Genomic DNA, 6979 nt, shown 5'->3' with positions numbered 1-6979 from the left:
GGGAGGGATGGATTAGTTTCTTCCTTTAAACGTAAGTATTTATTATTATTAAAGCTTTACAGTGGCCAGCACTGAAGGTCTGACAGCAACATGTGCTAAGGTGACAGGGATTAAATCAACAGGACTGAGATATATCAATGAGATTATGAACAATTTTGTAGAGGAGGGTGATACTGGATACTTGTCTGCGGTGTTCTAAACTGGAAATGTTAAGGTCAATGAGCATGTTGGATCATGACTAAAAAACACTGATAAGAAACCAACCAATATCTATATAATAATCAAGCCCAAAAATTCCTTCAGTAAGAGTCAAAACGCTTCCAATATCTAGTAGGCTGCTTTTTAAAATAATTTGTTCAGTAAAATTTTCTAATGACTGACTAAATTTCTGCCTGCCTGATTAGCAACCAATTATTGACAGGACGTTTAATCATACCTTCTTGTCCAAACATTCTGGGATCAGCAGTGATTTTTGGCAGAGATATTCCACATGACGGCCTTGCATTCTTGCATGTGTGCCAATTTGGTGTTACATGCAGGGTCGAAGTTACCATTTATCGGAACCCTGGCTCAATCACCAGAACTCCACAATAACTATTTTCGATGTTTCAGGGTCAAAGTTACCATTTATCGGAACCCTGGCTCCATCACCAGAACTCCATAATAATTATCTTAGATGTCTCAGGGTCATAGTTACAGAACCCTGGCTCAATCACTGGAACTCCACAATAATTATTTTCAATGTTTTATAAAATGCACACAAAATTGTTTGATGTTTCAATAGACAGTAGTCATTTACCAGATATTAATAGTGGAACAACTAGCTGTAGCTTCTTTCTTTGCTCTATTCTTTGGCTGTATCTGGATGATGTTAGCATGGCGGCATGCTTGCAGTCAGTGGAAATGAGTATTGGATACAACATGCATGCCTCTTAGTAATTGGCTAGATGGTTGTGCACTACTCTTGACTATAATTATTCTGGCCAACCTCTGCCTTGAAAATAGCCACTATATCATCTTAGATCATGACAGATCAATCTCAAGTAGTTGTGCAGTGTTTCTCTGTGGTAATTTTGCTAAATGCTAGCCTAAATCATGGCTTGGCTTGTTTCCTTCATTGTTTGGTGACCATAACTTTTAAGCAGCAATTGAAATTTGACTATTGTGGCCTCTCAAAGTGATGGGAACAAATGCCATTGATATCACAAGTAGTAATTGCTTCCAAAGCAGCCACAAACCTACAGTAAAGAAGTTACACATACTGTTAACCATTGTACAATTGTTTATAGAGTTACAATCGTCATCATTTTTTTGGAACTATCAGATGAGATGAAATACAAAACAATAGCTTGATACACACACTTTGTCAACCATATATATAGTGCCATTTTAGTATAGCAATAATTAATTTCTGATAATTAAACCCATCTTACAATTGGTTGCTTATGCTATGTTCAATGTTTGTATCATGGACTTATACCTTTGTACTCCATTTCTCAGCTCGATGTGTCAATTTGTAGTAGCACATAATGGCTTCCCTACATTTTGCAATGATATTCATCTGTTACTTTCTGTAGTGACTGGATTGGTTGCAGAGGCACTTCTCGTGTTGTTCTTTGTAGTGCAATGGGGAGCACATAACTGACAACAAAGAGTAATGGCCACCTTACTTTTCAGTATTTGATAGTTAGGGTGCACATTCATTATAAGTGTGCTGCCATTCCTTCTTTTGATGTGGTATTCCCTGTCATTATAGTTACTGGAATTGTGAAAAGAGATGTCTTCCACAAATATCCAGTTCACTTTTGTGAGCATAACGTTGGTTCAAACTACCATACATTTTTGAAACTGTTCTAGCTACCCACTAAGCTATGTTGTGACATTTGGTCACTAGTGAATATCAACATAATGTTGATATATTCCCTACTGGCCAAATGTCAAGGCAATAACTTTTTTCAATTTATTGAAGTTATGGATTGCCAAAGTAGGTAAATTGGATGTGTGTGGAAGACCTCTCTTCACAACCTAGTGACAATTATGGTACAAAAAATTAAACAAGCATAAGGAAAAACTAGGAATATTAAGTTCGATTTGGTATCATAACAGTGATTATTTCTATGATTCCTAATCAAGCTTAAAATTCCTAGATATTAAAACCACCTGTAATGTGTATGTTTACAGTGATCAATGACCCTATATTGTACTGATCTTCGACTAGTATATAGACCTACAAAAAAAAATGCTGAATCTATGTAATACAGGATGTCATCAGCAACATGACCTCAAGTTGTGTTGATGTAGCTACAAACTAATTTTCAAAGTACAGCGCAGATAGAAATTTTCAACTGTCATTTTGTTTCAAACTTCTGTAGTGATTTAAGTTATTTGACTGTGACATATGCAATGTGTCTATAGACTGCATGAGGCCAAGTGAGAGCTATGTATAGACTGCATGACTGCAAGTGAGAGGTAGCCTGATCGAGTCACTGCTGGTCTAAATTATTTTCATGATGTGAAACCAATTCTGCTTCCTGTGTGTCTCATACATAGCTAGTCTGTGCCACCCGCCTCTTCACAAAAGGTAAGTAATGATTATAATGATTATGGTATTACTTTTTGTAAAGGGTGGGTGGCCCCAGGCTCTCATAGCCTCAACATAATAACCATTACAAGAACCTATTAGTTCTGAAATAAGCATTAAAGTATGGAATCCATAAGTATGTAGGCACCGGCCTATTATGCCCGAAATTTTACCTATTATGCTTTTGAGCATTGCTCAAACATTAAGCTTATTATGCTCAAAATTATGCTTTCAAAATCAAAATTATGCTCTAGAAGTGACTGTTTTATTAGAGTATATCAGCCTTTCCTGACTGCTCTATTAGAGTAAGTGACTGCTCTATTAGAGTATCTCGATCTTATTTCTGCAAAGTGTGAATAACCAACAAAGAAACGGTTTAATAAGTTGTATTACGTGTTTTTAATTATAAAATGCACTAATAATACTATTGGCAGTGAATATTTGCTTTCTTTCAGGTGCGCGTATTGCGCATTTAATTAATTTTTCAAACATCGTCCCTATTATGCTGGCATTATGCTTGATGCTTTTGGCCACCTATTATGCTTTAAATTATGCCGGCATAATCGGCCGGTACCTATAAGTATGGCAGGATCCCTATAAGTTATATATTGATCAAGTACAACAACAACTTGTTCACACTGGGTAAACTTTATAGCTAGTCACCAGAACCTATAAAGCCAGACTCCTATTATCTAATACAGTTAAATTGGTGCAGAGCTTTGCTTTCACAGTATATTGTATATATACAGTTTATGCATCTATATTATTTCTGCAGTTTCTGTAATATGATAAGCTTTTGCAGGCTTTGAATATTTTGGTGAAACCTTTCTGAAATCAGACAGCTAGTGGCTGTGCATAGCTAAATGATTCATTTTGACTAAAATTTTAAGAAAGAAATATGGATTGCGAAGAAGGGGCCACTGCATGGTTGGTAACATGAATACAAACGACACTGCCACAGATCCCAATGTTATTTTACTCTTCTCCCAAATCAAAATCAGGATGTTAATTAAGCCAGACAAGCACTTTTTTTTAAATTCAGTTTTCCATATGAAATATATATTGTAACTATGCTTCAAGTAAAAGGCATATTAAATAATAACCATGCAGTGCTAGAGTTATTAAGAATGGCTTTTAGTCATAGCTATGTGCCTAAAACCAAGTCTTACATTCAATTTCTGCTAGTTAGCTATAGCCAACCAATATCTGTGCATCCATGGCACATGTGTAATGCCATTTGCCACATGCAACTATATAAAGAAGACAGCAGCAGTTTACAGAGTTTTCACTGCAAGTTCTGTATAAAGTTGCTAAACACCATAGATGTCATTTTACTCACATTGCTAAATCATTTCCTTTTCCTGACTGTCTTATTAGAAAGTATTGGTCAGTCTACAATCCATTCTTGTACTGAATGTATGAATATGCATAACAGCAATTTCGTATATGGTAGCTACAGTAATTTTGGATATAGTAAACATTGTGAAGTGTACTATAGCTATTATTTCATCTTTCAACCCATTCCCGAGAAGTTAGCTCCTGCCGTTGTGTTAACATTCCAAGCATCATTGGACCAGGGCACATGTACGTACGTATATGCACTAAAATTAAAATATCATCTATTACTAAGCACCTGCAAAGATATGAAGTGCTATGTGGCACACAGTACAGTTATGTTCTAATAAAAGCTGCAACAACTGTAATACCACTGTAACAATTTTGCTGAATGCCTGAGATCGCAATTATGCGTGATGTACATGTTTTAACACTTGACTGTAGCAAAGCACTTGATAAAGTCCCGCTTTTCCATGTATACCAGAAACTTTCTCATTATTCATTGACCGACATTTTATTTTGCTGCACACTTCAAACTTTTAAAAGTAGATACCAATAAACAACATGAAACATTATGTGACCAAGTATTGTACAAAGTCTTAGTAAGGGTTCATAATAATATAAAAAGGAGTAAGTATATATGTAACTGGGAAAATCACTGATTCAATTTGCAGAATGAAAACTTGACACTATAAATATGTACTAGTTAACAGTTATCTATCACCAGTTGAAGGTAGCATTAATTTAACTTAATTTGTGGTTTTAACAGACTGTATTGGAAGTGGGATATTCTCCCTTTCTATGAACTCTTGGTGCTAGCTCCTCTATTATTTCTGATCATATAAATGATCTCCCTATATAGCAGCTCTAACATTGCACTGCTAGACATGACATACAGTATAGTGAAATATTCCTTTCCTTTTTTATAATGTAACTTGGAAAACAAAATGTTATATAGTTTGATATTCCCCATTCTAATAGAGCAGTCATTAAGGGTAAAATTCTTCAAACCTTTAAACTTGCTACATTCTATGTAGTTCCAATGGGAAAGTCACTGTAAGGTTGCATATAGATATTTAACTGTAATTGTACAGGGTGAAACTGAATTTTAGCATTTATCACTTGACTATGATAACAGCACATATATACACATGAAAGATTTCAACAGTTTATTAAGCTTCCCTCTCTATTAAAGGAAATAAGCTTGAGATAATCTATACATACTCAACAACAGAACAGATAAAGGATGCATTATAGTCAAAAGAAGTACATGCCCCCATATACATGATATAGGTAGGATGATAAAGATCCCTCTAACATTTACATTCATTTTAAACCAATTAAGCTGACAGCAAACTGATGTATGTGTTAACTATTCACAATGATCATACATTTGTGTTCACACTGTTAAAGTTGGGTGTTTGAGAACACACATGTTGCTGTGTTACCTAAACACCCACACCTGATTTGGTGTAGTAGGAACACCCTTGGGTGTTTGCACTACACTAATTCAATTTTGAACACTTCTTGGTGTTTGTCAACACCCTTTGGTGTTTATGTACACCTTGTTTAGTTAATAAAATTAACATAATTTAGTCACACATTAAGTTTGTAAGTCAATAAAAACATACAGGCTAGCATTTACAAACAAAAAATATCTTCCAGCATTGCACATACATTAAATCATAAACAATGAGGAAGGCAAAACAATGGAAGACATGCATATAGCATGTGACTCTACTACTGATGTATCTCATGCACATGCATGCATAAGATGTACATGCAATAGATTTGCGTAGGTGCTAATTACAGTGAGATGACAGTGTGATGGCATTATCATGTACCTGTACATATACACTGTATTATTTCTTGTGACAACCATGCAGTAATTCATTTCAGAGCTTTTTAAAATGAAACCCACAATCGAAAGTCATGCTTATTGGCTATGTTATAAATACAAACTGAAAACCATAAGAGGTAGGAAGAGTTAATGATACTGAATGTGTGTATTACTATCATATATCTAAGTTTTTTATGTTCTTTGTGTCAATGTGTCAATTATATGATGATGTTTGAAATTGTTCGATGAAAATGTGATTGGCTGTATAACAAAGAAAACAGTCCATTTCCATTTAAAATATCTTCTACACCCCATGGGTGTAATTGAAGTAACCTATGGGTGTAACAGAACACCCTCAGAGGAGTCTGGTGTAAATGGCAGCTATAACACCCCAAAAGGTGTTTTGCAAACACCTTTTTTTAAACAGTGCACGCATGGCCTATAATCCAGTGTGTAATGGAATGTATTTTGTACAAACTTGGACTTGAATGAGCTATGCCCTGTGCCTACCATGTGGATGTGTACACCACCCCTGTGGACCCACTCACGACTATCATTGTACAGCTATTTCTACATTCAAGTACCTTGCTAGTATTAATAACACATGCTTTTATCTTATTTGATCTATGGCTGGCTTTGGAACCATACCAAGATAAACTAGAGAAACATGAGAATCCATGTTAAAACAGTTGTTATAAGTTGTGGAAAGATTGGGCATTCAAAACTCCTGGGATTAAAAAGTTGCAATTGTGGAACCAAAGATGCATGGTGGCTGCATGCAATGATATTGCTTGCAATATAGCATTGCCCATTTTGGGTGCTATGCAGCTTTGATTATTTTACAACTTTTATAAAGCCGAGTGTTTTGTTGTATAGCTAAGAGCAATAGGATATATGTCAGTATAGGAACAATTTTTGAAACCAGATGCTGGCATAATTTATTATTATTATTTAGCTGTGAATACAATTTACCCACTGACCTTTAATGCAGACTTGTCTGCATTGAAAAGGATAAAAAATAATACTTTTAGCATAATAACTGCCTGAAGCATCAAGTGTATAGCATATAAAAAGACATGTAAATCATGTTCCATAGTCCACGATATGAATATAAGCATGTCATTATGAGCATTCCAATAAATGCCTTCATTTCTTCACAGGTGACATCTTTCCACGGTCTTATAAGCATGTCATGGAAAAGATTGACATGCTCTAATAGAACC

The sequence above is a fragment of the Dysidea avara genome, chromosome 7 (genome assembly GCF_963678975.1).
Source record: "Dysidea avara chromosome 7, odDysAvar1.4, whole genome shotgun sequence".
NCBI classification, from domain to species: Eukaryota; Metazoa; Porifera; class Demospongiae; order Dictyoceratida; family Dysideidae; genus Dysidea; species Dysidea avara.
The sequence above is the reverse complement of the archived record's forward strand: the minus strand, read 5'-3'. Positions refer to the sequence as shown.